Consider the following 13125-nt stretch of genomic DNA (forward strand, 5'->3'; position numbering starts at 1 on the left):
GAGCAATTAACTCTACCTTTTATTTGAAAAGGGTATTGATGACGGGGATCTCCCAGTGGGCTCCCACGTTTGAACTTAATGCTTTGGACCGAGTGTTGTCCCAAGCCCATTGCAACTTCTCTACTATTTGGCTTTTGGGAAAGAGGACTCGGTCAAAGGAGCTTACCTTCCCACCTATGACCAAGGCATCAAATCACTATTCCGGAAGAGCAACGTGCGATATGATCACTCGTCTACATTAAATGCTCTGAAGGGCGTTGATGACGTTTTCAACCCAAGCTTGTAAAAGATGAGTTGTTTGCTTGTGGAGAAGAGCATACATTAATTAGATAGATCTCAAGAGATCTTGCAGAGAGAACAATGTTCTAAAGATACCCGGACATTCCTGTTGTCCAGGAAAGGACCCAATGGTTATTGACCGGAGAGACATCACCTCGGGTAAAAAGTTACTTTTATATAAGTAGGAAAGATGATCACAAGAAGGTGAGTAATAAAAAAAAAAAATACTCCGACCACTTTATTACTCTCATTTACTACAACTTTGATCCAAGGCACGAGACTTATTCTCACACCGGAGGTTAGTCATGGATTCCCCTTCTAGGCTCTTCGTGACGACGCTAACCTGTTCTTTTTTGTAGGTTAATTCTGGTAAATGACGAACATTGGTAGATCTCCGGTAACAGACTCGTCGTCTGTTATTTTCTGCGATTCGACATGTATAGATGTGGTTGTGAGATCCTATCCTCAATTTCGATTTAATTTAAAAGTTGTTAAAACTAAAAGGTTTAAAGTTGGATTAAGCCGAAAGTAGAGGAGTTAAAATACCTTTTTTTTAACAGTAAATTATTTCTCCCTTAATAATACACCTAATCAGGTTCGAATCTGGGTTTCATCAAAGTAAGTGGCAGGAGTTAAAATACTTGAATCAAGAAATGGTTATGTATGGTGCCATATTCGTGGGTAAAATACAAATATTATAGAACAAAAAGTCTATTGATGAGCTCGACTTTTATGGTTATGTATGGTGCCGTATTCGTGGGTAAAATACAAATATTATGGAACAAAAAGACTATTGATGAGCTTGACTTTTATAACGAATGGATATGATCGAGGACATGTGTGGCACTTGTTGTGATGTTGTCAATTACAAGCGAGGGTGATCTAGCTTACATGAACGGGTAGCACACGTCACTCTCTAACTTTATCGACAAAGTGTAATATTAGTGTAAAAAGAAAATTTTCTTTATCGTTTTATGTATTGAGATATCCTCTAAGCAAACGTTATAATACCTCTAAGACCAAAAAAAAATTACGCTTCCTCCTAAACTTTTTTTTATAGATCCGCCATAGAAGTTATATATAAATTAATTTTTTTAACTTTAGCAGATTAACTTATTTTAATGATTATAGCAAAGTTCTTCATTTTTTGTTTTTACTTTAGTTGATTAACTTGTTTTAATGGTTAAAGCAGTTAGCTCTATCATTTTATTATGTTTTGTGAGATTTCAATATGAGCAAAATCATTTTTTTTTTGAACGACGATTTTAATTAAAACAAGCCAAAACTAGCCTCCTAACAAGATTCTAGCAGGGTGCGGCAGCAACAAATAGCGAACATTACAAATTGAAAACTCAGAAGCTTGATATCCTCTATGATTCTAATTTCTATCCACTTTGATTGGCTTGTTTTTTTTTTTTTTTGAACGGTGACTTTCTTTTTGAGTGACCCAATGTCACACCGTCTAATCGGCGGCCCTAGCCAAGTCTGCCCAGACTTACGTTGTCTTAACCGGGCTCACGCTGGGTTGGCCAGACTTGGTTACGGATTGCTTTACATAATTGTTTTGTACAAAAGTTAATAAATGGGTTCATAATATTAAAATGTAAAGAAGTTTATTTCTTCATTAACTTCGCAGGAGTTGTAATTTTAGAGTACATTGTAAGCAAGTTCGTAAAATGCCAACGAAAGTGCAAACCTTAAATTTAAATTAAATTGGTTACATATATGACTAGAATAAATTTAAATTAAATTGGTTACATATATGACTAGAATGTATAAAAATACTAGTTGAGGAAAATATGTTGTTAATGAAAATAATGCGTATTGTAGAGAGATGATGCAATTAATTCTTGTTTATGAGTAAAATCGTGTAGACAACTTTAATGATCTACACACAGGGGCGGACTTATGGTTGCCGGTGGGGGTGCGGGCTTCCCCTTTGAAATAAAAATTTTCAGTGCTATATTCAAGTTAAAATCTAAAACGCACCTCATAAAATTTTGTAGTCGCACCCCTTAAACTTTCGCATGAATAATAATGAAAAAAATTAAAAGAAACTGAAGAGTAATCACCGGAATTTTTTTCCGATGTAGTTGCAGCGACAAAAAAAAAGGATAAATTACACTTTTCGTCCTTTATGTCTGTATCAGATTGCAGTGGATAACCTTTAACTTCAATAATTACAGTCACAGTCCTTTATTTGGAAAACTAATTATACCTTCCGTCCTTTAGCACTAACCTAGTTAAAATTTACAATTAAATTCAGTTATGTGCATTGCACATAAGGGCAGATTCGTCTTTTTATTATATTTGTGCAATAAATATTTTTGGTCTTTAATGAAAGCACAGATCTCTCTCTCTCAATATATAAATTGTCTATATAGATTGTCTGCATAGAAAATAACCCATCCCCGTTCAAAAGTAGAACCCATCTAAATCTGCCACACACCACCACCCCCATCCAAGATCCACCACCAGTGGCGGAACTAGAAGAAATATTCAGGGGTATCCCAAATTTTTTTACGATATATTTATAGAACATAATTTTTTTTACCTATACTACGGGGCAGGGCCGATCCTGAAAATTCAAGTGCCCTGGGTGAGCCAAAAAAAGGCCCTTAGGCCTTGTCGAATTAAATTTTATAAACTAGTTTCTTTTTTAAGTTATTAGTATTTAGGTTAACGAATCAATATTGAGCATATCACATTTGGGCTAGGCTCTATGAATTAATATTGGCAATAAGTTTTTAGATTTTAGATTTTAGATTGGGCTTGGTTTATTTTTAATTTTTAGATCGAAATTAAACAATTCAAGAACTCAAGAAGAAAAAAAATAAAGAATACTCACAACTCACAATCAGCACAACAGTAGCGACTTCAGCCAATCAGCCTGTTCGATGATTATTGTTCTGAACTGTTTCAGCAATCAGCAGCGATCAATGATCATCAGCGACACCTTCAGCCCATGTTCAGCGACTTGGTATCCTTGTTGTTCAGCGACTTCAGCGTTCAGCCCACTCGGTTTAGAAAAAGTTCCCAATTAAAGCTTCTTTTTTGAATTTTGGTTTCGTCATCACTTCAAAGAATTCAAACAATCACACAATCAATTCAATTATTCAAACAATCAAACAATCAAAGTCTTTACTAAACCAACTAATTAAACTGATCAAAGAATTCAACAATTAAAAAAAACTAATGAAAGTATCAAACAATTTATTAAACCAACTGATAAAACTGAAACAATAAAAAAAACTAATCAAAGTTATCAAACTAGAACATTAACTAATATTAATAAAACTAATCATTAATCAACACTCAACAGTAGAAAACTAATGAAAGTATCAGAATTCAAACAACCTCCTGCAAATCTGCGATGGCCGATGAGAGGAGGCGGACAGCGGAGCCGATTGCCGAATGCGGAATGCCGGAATCTGTGAGTTAATCCAATAATCCTTCTGCGAATCTTTGTGAGTTCGTGAGTTTTGTGACTTCGATTGTAATCCTCCTACGATGTGCGAGATGCAGCAAATCAACGAAGGACTCAAGGACCTGCGAATTCTGTTCGTGACTTCGTGTCTTCAGTCTTCGTGACCTTTGATTATCCCTGCAATGAATCTGCCGCCCAATGCATATGCACTGTTGGGTTATTATTTTTTTTTGGGCTAACTAGTATTGGGCTATCATTTGGTTATTTGGGCTAATATAATCAGTATTTTTTGGGCTTAATTTCAGTTTGTAAATTTTTTTTTGAGGGGTGTCCTAATTGTTGTTGAGGGGTGTCCTTAGTATAAAAATCGAAAAAAAAAATTTTTTTACACTAACGGATAAAAGTTGAGCCGTAGCCCGGGCTACGCCTCAGACTACACTAGGTCCGCCCCTGTCCACCACGCTCCCTCCATACAGATCGCCACACTGCCCCCATCTCCATCCACATCCGCCAGAACCACCACCACCTCTGTCAAACTACCATCAGATCTGTTCTAGCCGAAACTTCTACTCTCTACAACTACCACCGCCTTTACCACTACCGGCGATGAAGCCCTAGTACGCCGCCTCCACCTTCAGATCTAGTCTCGGAATCCGCATCAATTACACCATCGTAGAGGTTCACGACGGATATTTTCGTCTCGATCAAACCCTAGTATGCCGGCTAACAAGGAGGTTTTGGTTACTACACCGGATATACAAGTGTTTTGCGATACAAGTGCCGACAGATTTGATAAGGGGGATGATATGTTGTATGTGATTAATGTTCTAAAAATAAAAGGGGTTTTTCTTCTTTTTTACGTTACTTATTAAAATATGTGAATTGGGATTTGTTGTTCATAATTTGATTTATGTTGTGTACAGCAAGCTTGTTAGTTTAATTTTTCTTTTTAATTTGCAGTTATTCTATGATTTTTATGATTGATTGATTTATTGTGGGTTGGTGGTATTTGGGAGGAAGAGAGATGGGTGGTGAGGCGTTTAGGTGGTGGCCGGAGTGCTGGTGGCCGGATATGGCTGGGGTGGTGGCTGGAGACTGGAGTGGTGGTTGGAGTGACAGTGGTGAAGCTTGTTTTTTGGCTGAGTAAAATTACCAACCTACCCTCATGTGCAAGGCACATGTCTAACTTAACTGAAAATTTTAACCCGGTTAGTGCTAAAGGACGTAGGGTGTAATGCGTTTTTCAAATAAAGGATTGTGACTGTAATTATTGAAGTTAAAGGTTATCCATTGTAACCTGATACAAACATAAAGGACGAAAAGTGTAATTTAAAAAAAAAAATATAGGAAAGAAGATGACTGTTTAAAAAGATGTAGATATAGGTAGGATGTTTTAACACTGTACACTTTTAACTTTTCTCTGTAATTTCAATATTTATTTTATTTCACTTGACACTTATTTGTACGATTGTTTGTGTATTTAGCTTTATTTGATTTTTATTTATTCCATATATTTACTTTCTTATTTTATATATTTAAATTTTAACTCAGCTGTTTTTATATAGGAACGAATATAAGAAATATATATCTTATTTATAAAAAAATATCTAATAAGACAAACTTGTATAGTGTAATTTTTGTTCTTGACTTTAGTATGGTGATTTTGTTTGTTTTTGTTTGTTTAGTTAAAGTTTTGTTTGTTTAAATGTTCAGTTACAAATAATCAATAATAAAAACTAAAGCTTAAAACTAAAATTGAAAATTATGAAGTATAGTTGATGATTGTTTAAAACTTTAAGTTGAGTAGGGAAGTTATGACGAATTCTCAAGAGGAAAGAGGTTGAATCATCTTCCGAATTCGTTGATGTGGATACTTTTAGGAAAGTATCTCTAAATGATGTTTTAAATATATTTCCAAAAAGAAAAAACTGTAAGGCACAATTTTAAATATGTTTATAATGACATTTGACATGTTTTTGATGATTATATAAGTTTTAGTTTGATGTTCTTTTATTTTACATTACCCGACCCGCTATGAACCGATTTTTTTTATATAGCTAGAGGCCTAAAATGTTAAAAAACCCCAGGAAAAAATCTTGGGTCCGTCACTGTCTACACATCATTTACACTAGAAGGTTTTTGGATTCACATATTACATGTGTTGGACATGCCACACATGTGATGCGTTTGTAGAAGAATAAAGCTTTTGTGAGAAGGAGAGGATAGGGAAAGTTTCAAACGTCATGAGAAGAGATTTTTGAGATGGTTCGTGGGAGCAGGCTCCACAGAGGCAAACTTGGAACTCCTTCATTGTTGATGGTTCGTGGGGGCAGACTCCACATCAGTTTGTGCTCTTTTGTGTTAATCAACGTCTGTTTTTCATTCATTGCCTAAAATTAACAAACAAACACAAATGAACATGAACAAGTTCATTTCCTTAACAAACGAGCATAAACATAAAATCTCGTTCGGTAAGCGTTCATGAACAATTCATAAACATATATATTTCTTAACAAACGAACACGAACAAGGCCTTGTTCATGTTTGTTCGGTTCGTTTGCACCCCTACTTTTACATATATAGTCACAATAATATAGTTGTCTTAAAACCAGAAAACAAATCACAATAATATAGTTGTCTTAAAACCAGAAAACAAATGCATAATGAATATGTCTATATTACAAATTTGATTGTTATCATTATTAATCATACAAATATAAAAACAAAAATGGTTGCTAACAAAACTAAGAACACATGCGTCCCAAGCCAATGGAGGTGCCCTAAACCGTCATGGCTGCGCCCTTTAGAAGGATTGGGTCGGAATTGCATGCTCGTGGACGGTCTTTTGAAATGGCTTGGACTATTTTTGTTTTGTTTCAGTTTTATTCGGAATGGAATATTTTTTTTAACGGTTAACAAATCCTGCAAATGGGTTACTGACGAAATTCACCACACCGGGATACCTTGCCTTCGAACCGAGGAAGCCTCTCACCTGGGGCCGAAGCCCGCGAACACTCGCCCGAAGGCACGACAGAAATCCTGCAAATTGGTTACTGACGAAATTCACCACACCGGGATACCTTGCCTTCGAACCGAGGAAACCTCTCACCTGGGGCCGAAGCCCGCGAACACTCGCCCGAAGGCACGACAGTGCGGTGAGGGAAAACCCGCTCAGTTCAAGGATCGAACTAATGATTGCCGCCTACTCGCCTAGTCTCTCATCATCACCAGGTGCTGCCGAAACTAAATGGTGAGGGGAGGAATCGAACCTAGGTCACTTGGGAAATGAGGTCTCTCCATTACCACTTCACCACCAGCTCATTAGCTTGGGATACAGTGTACACAATGTGTTCTAATAACTTTTACAGTACTTTAATTTATAATTTTTAGTAGTTTTGTATGTAGTAACTAGATAAGTAACAAAAATGTTTAATACTTAAATATTATAGACAACATTTTTTTAAAACTTTATTACACAATTTTTTTACTCTAATTAAAGTAAAGTTAATCTATGTAAATTATTTATAAACAAAATATTTTGATTACTAAAGTAAAAGCTAAGCTTCTATACAAAAAAGATTGATTTGGTGTTAACACAATTTGATTAGCAAACAAACATGCCGAATAAAATCACACTTATAGAAATACAATTATTTTGATTATGAAAAATAAATGTAAAAAACATTTAGGCTATAGGGTGTGGTCATGACCCTCATGACCACCATGACCCTCCATGTTAGTGCCATGTAACTAATCTTTAATCCACCATCCAAAACCATTACCCTAAGGGTATGGTCATGACCCAAACCATTAGTCCCTTATTTATTATCTTTGTCTAAACAAAAAGGAAATGATTTGTTGAAAAATGGAAAGGAGGACCATGGTTGCCATGGTTTAATCCATGCAAACCATGGTGGATCAATCAAGGGGGTGGTGTAGCCTTCCATTCATGTTCCTAGGTGGCAAATCATGTCCCAACCATGATCCCCACAGAATGTTTGTACGGTTCAAAAAAAGTGTTTATAAGTTATAACACGAGTAAAATATGGCAGTTGTCATAACTACTTCCATGCCTGATGTATTCTGAAGTGGCTTTTCAAGCAAGAAAAACCGCCCGCCCACTACCTTAAAACTGCAATGTAAACACATCATTTATGGTGACAGAAGCAACATTTTGGCAGCTTAAGTTGGTTCGTTAAACACACCATATATATAGAGAGAGTTATCCTAAGAAAGCTAAATATTGCGAGAACCGTGAGAACGAATAAGAAAATCAATCAAAACCAGTTTTTTTAATACAAACCTCAATGTAATTAAAATGCAACATCAAAAAAAGAACTTACAACATCAAATAATTCATTTATCCTCTCAAAATCACTCTTATTAAAATTTTTACACATGTGTAAATTTGTTAAATACAATAAATTTACACATGTGTAAATGAGAAAACTTACGCATGTGTAAATTTTCAATATTTACAAATACATGTAAATTTAAACATGTAAATTTAATTTCTAACATTGTATTCGAATAATAATGATAAGTGTAAAAAAAACCGAATTTGAATTGTTTTTGACCAAGTTCTTGCGGTTTTTTCATTGTTCTCACGATTTTCACAATATTTAGCATTCTCATCTAAACTTTTCCATATATATATATGATCAGTTTCGAATTAAGTTAAAATAGATTTCTTCCAATTGCTATGTTTGAATGAGTAGTCAGTCCAAAAACTATAATTTTCTTAACTTTTGTCAATGTTTTGGCTTAGCACTTCATTCATAAGTATGATGGTCAAAAAGCCTTTTCTAACAATTTTTAGCGTGTAAATCACATTTGCAACGGAAGAAAGCAGTTGAATCATCGACATTTTTTAGGCCAAACGAATTTTGTAACATGTTTTTGAACCAAATAGTGATGGATTTTTTTTAAAGTTACATTACTAGCAAATGACAACTATTAGCGATAGAGAAGTCGTCGAAACATCCGTCATAACTTAATAACAAGTCACAAAAAGGTGGTCACTAGTTTCTTGTCTCGAAGTAGTGTTGATGGACATGATGAATAAGCGATAGAGAAGTTGTCGAAATATCCATCATAACTTAATAACAAGTCACAAAAAGGTGGTCGCTAGTTTCTTGTCTCGAAGTAGTGTTGATGAACATGAAGAACAAAAACATGATTATTTATATACAAGTTAAACTATATATATTGTTTTTGTGGCTGCTAAAAAATACTATTGAACTTGTGGTTCTTTTGTTTTTACATAAAGAAATTATACAATTCTAGAGAAAAAGGAGGATGATCCTGATGTTAGTTGGTTACTACATTATTGGCACAGTAGGAGTCATATGTATTAACTTTTATGTGACCAAAAATGGTGCAATGTGGGGCACATAAGTTCAAGATTTTTCATTCTGTTTGTACATATTTGTAGGTGAGATGCCATAACCTTCACTCAATCACCAACCTCTCATTTATTGCACCACCATAAAAAAAAAAATCCCAAATTACATACCATCTACCCAAACCAATAACACAACAGTCTCAACTCAAGAACTCAAGAACTCAAGAACACCCATATGAAATCCATCATCTTTTTACTATTTTCTTCAATCTTTTTGCATACCCAGATCAAAATCTCATATGGGATTTCCATATTGAACACTAATTCAGTGAAAAAAGATGATCTTGACACAATTGAGAAGAGGGTTTGGGCAGAAGATGAGATGATACAGGCTGAGACTTTAAGGAGAGTGTTGTTGATGAGGAAAAGGTATATAAGTTATGAGACTTTAAGAAGGGATGTTGTGCCTTGTGGTACACCTGGCTCTTCATATTACAATTGCAAAGGGAATGGTGTTGCAAATCCCTATAATAGAGGATGTGAAATCATTACATATTGTGCTAAAGATGCTATCAACTCATGATGTTCATATAGTGCAATTGGTGGTGTTTTGATCTACTTTATTTATTACCAAATGTAATTTGGATTCCATGATTTTTGGAATCTTGATTCATGTTGGTTGGTTTGGTTTATATAGTGTTTTGAGTAGGTTGTGGGGGGGGGGGGGGGGGATGCAAGTTAATAAGATGGTTTTTGATCAATTGCAAGCCAATGTATCTTATTATCTTGCTTGTAAATCCAATAAATATGATTTTTCAAGTTGGATTGTTAGCTTGCCTCAATCATATTATTGCTAGAAATTTGATTTATCTGTTGTATGCAATGTTTGTTGACTTGTATACTCGTGTAATGATTGAAAGAAACCAGATATTGAATGCCGGTGATGGGATTATAAAAGAGAAAATCATCAAAACCGTGATTTTTTTTGAATATGTGAATACGTAATTACGTAGTGTTGATGTCTTGCGATATTTTACTACCACAATCATGAAATAGGCCAACAAATTCCATGTACCAACTTATAAGTGTTATAGTGTTATAAGAATAGAGTAATGTATAAAGTTGGTCCTATTTTAAGAAAAAGAGTTAATTATTGTTTTTGTTCCTGTGGTTTGTCAAAAATCACTATTTCAGTCCATTAGTTTAAAAATTGCGGTTTCAGTCCCTGTTTTCGTAACCATTTCAGCCCACCTTGTAACTATTTCAGTCCCTGTACTTAACAGAATAATGGATTGGAATGAGTACAAAAGTGAAACCATAGGGACTTAAATGGTTATGAAAGTGCAACCACAGGGACTGAAATTGTAATTTTTAGACTAATGGACTGAAATAGTGATTTTTGACAAACCACAGGGACGAAAACGGTAATTAACTCTAAGAAAAAAGTCAGTAGTTGACCAAAAAAATCTTGTATTACTAAAAGAAAAGGGTTAAAAATGTGTTCGTTTTTATAAATTTCAAGGGATTTATAATGATACGCTATTATAATAAAATATATACACCGAATAAGTTATAGTATATCATTAGCTATAGGTGGAAAAAACTTTTCAGCTGTATATTGTGTTTTGGATATAAGCAAAAATGATTATTCTTGTGATTTTGTTATTATAAGATTATAAGATATGTATTGTTATAACATTATGCAAACAGACAAGGCCTTGGTGGTTAAGACCATTCTGGTCCATGTATGACTGGTTCATGGGTTCGGCTTGAATAGGACATGTTGGAAGCCCGGTTAGCGGATTAAAGACTTCGAACTAACTTGATTTGGTCGGGTAACTATGTAGATCCACGAGTTTAATGGTTTTCAATCACTTATGCTACGACCATCTCCAATGGGGACGCCCATGAAGCAGGGTCGGCTCAATCATTTTGGACGTCCTAGGCGAAAAGAAAAACTAGGATCCTTTTCAACAAGTCATTATCATATTTTTAAGATATAAAAAACGAGATTTTAAGATGTAGTCATGACCACTTCTTAAGGTATCCATCTAGTATTTTTATCACTTGTCAATCACTGCATTCATTTCATTGTTTTCCGGTTATTTATAACATCTTTTTTTTTTTTTTTTTTTTTATCAAAAGTATAGATACCCATGTTTGACGTTGTTTAAAATACAAAACTTCAGCGTAAAACCGAACACTTTATTCTCTTTAAATTTGAGTATATCTTTGCTAATACTATTAAAAAACATTTTTTAAAGCCAATGTGATGTGCGTATAACATGCGTAATTATGCAGATGTAGAATTCTAAACAATGTGCGTAACCAAAAACTTATTTTTCCTTTCACATTTTATTACATATTTAACTCGTGTGGTTTACAAGATTCCAGCCTAGTTGTATACGTAGCATAACAACAATAAGAACTAAACATCGATCAATGGATACAAGATCTCCTAATACGAAACAGTTATCATTATTTAGGCTACATGATATGCTACTTTTGTATTTAAACCAAAATATATATTAATAAGTAAAACATATAAACAGGTCGGGAAAGATTAACAATCAAAGAAGTGATCACTTAGACCTCGAACCCACATAGTTAAACAATGAAAACACATGCCATTATGGTGATATTTTATTATAGTGGAACACAAAATTAGTATATGTACCTCATCAAGACTACATTATTATATAGCTATTCGAATAGCTAGAACGATAAACACACAACAACCATCTAAAAGAGCCAAATTAGACGTTGACTTGGGTTCGTGGTAATTTTTTTAATGATTTGCCCGGTTGGCTTAGAACTTCCAAACCGTATTGTCTGGTTTGGTTTACAGTTTAGACCAAAACCGAACTAATCCATGAGATAATAAATGGGCGTATACTAAATACATGATGTATAATTAGTGACGGGTACTGGCGGATATGATACCAAATATGAATGATAGTTTTACAACCAGACACAATAAAAAATTTATGGGTGTAAAGTTCTGACACGACATGAATCTACCACAAAATTTGCGGGTTTAAGTGTAGTCTAAAAGAGCTTTAGCTAGTTTAAGGTCGAACTAACACATTTAGCTAAATGAGTCGTGCTCACGTCAACGCAACACGTTCACATGTTGGCCTATTTAACCCATATGTATACGTTTTTATTTCTCAAAAATGTGTTTTTCTACAATAACTTAAACTATTTATTCTTTTACGTCAAAAATTTAAAGTTTTTAAACAAATAAATAAATTAAAGTGACATACTTAAAACTGCTTATAAAAGTAATATATAAATCTAGAACTTTTAGTTACAAATACAAAAACAAATTAAGTATGTTCTGTTACCGGGTTAAACGAGTGGTGTTCGTATTAACATGTGAATACACGCGTCCTGTTCAGGCTGTCAGTTGTCACCATTTCAAACTTCATATTTATGTTGTGTTTAGGTTCGTATAAAATCTTTAGCTTCTTGTCAAGTTCAACACAACAACCCGTAAACCCAACCTAATTAACACATTGGAAAGAGTAGTCAAACGATTCGCTCAAAAGAAAATCTAACAAACCAATGTTTGCGTTGTGTGACGGGTCGACTGCATAGCCATTGATCTCGAATTCGAAAGTTTTAACGTACGCAGTCGAGATTCGCAAATCTTCTCGAGCACGCTTTGAACCAAGTACATCACGTCATCACCTACAATAATCTATAGTATATAATAAAAGAAACCATTTGATGGACACATGTCGCTCTATAAGATATTTGATGGACACATGTCGCTCTATGAGATTGTCTCAATTTTATTTTCCCGTTTAAATAAATATTATTATGAAAAGTCGATTATTAATAATATTAAATTTAAAATTTATAGAACATTTTTTAACATCTGAGCTCCCAACGTCTTTTTTCTAACCTTTTTGGCCCTAACGTCTTTTTTAAACCCTTTTGGCCCTAACATTTAATGGATGGGGTTAGTGTTAGGGGCCAAAATGGTTAGAAAATAATGGAAGTCATGATAGTGGAATGATCGATAAAACCTAGCCTCCCATCCAAGATGAACCGGCACCACCCATATTCG

At 34.4% G+C, this 13125-nt stretch overlaps 1 long non-coding RNA gene across 1 annotated transcript; it reads right to left on the reverse strand.

Moving 5' to 3' along the window:
* Positions 1-1685: 1685 nt before the first annotated feature.
* LOC118488430 lies at positions 1686-4538 on the reverse strand. The gene is made up of 2 exons (XR_004884702.1): positions 3637-4538; positions 1686-3355 (listed from the first exon to the last, which is right to left on the reverse strand). It is a non-coding gene; the product is annotated as an uncharacterized LOC118488430 (long non-coding RNA).
* Between the last annotated feature and the right edge of the window lie 8587 nt (positions 4539-13125).

The sequence above is a fragment of the Helianthus annuus genome, chromosome 2, assembly GCF_002127325.2.
Source record: "Helianthus annuus cultivar XRQ/B chromosome 2, HanXRQr2.0-SUNRISE, whole genome shotgun sequence".
NCBI classification, from domain to species: domain Eukaryota; kingdom Viridiplantae; phylum Streptophyta; class Magnoliopsida; order Asterales; family Asteraceae; genus Helianthus; species Helianthus annuus.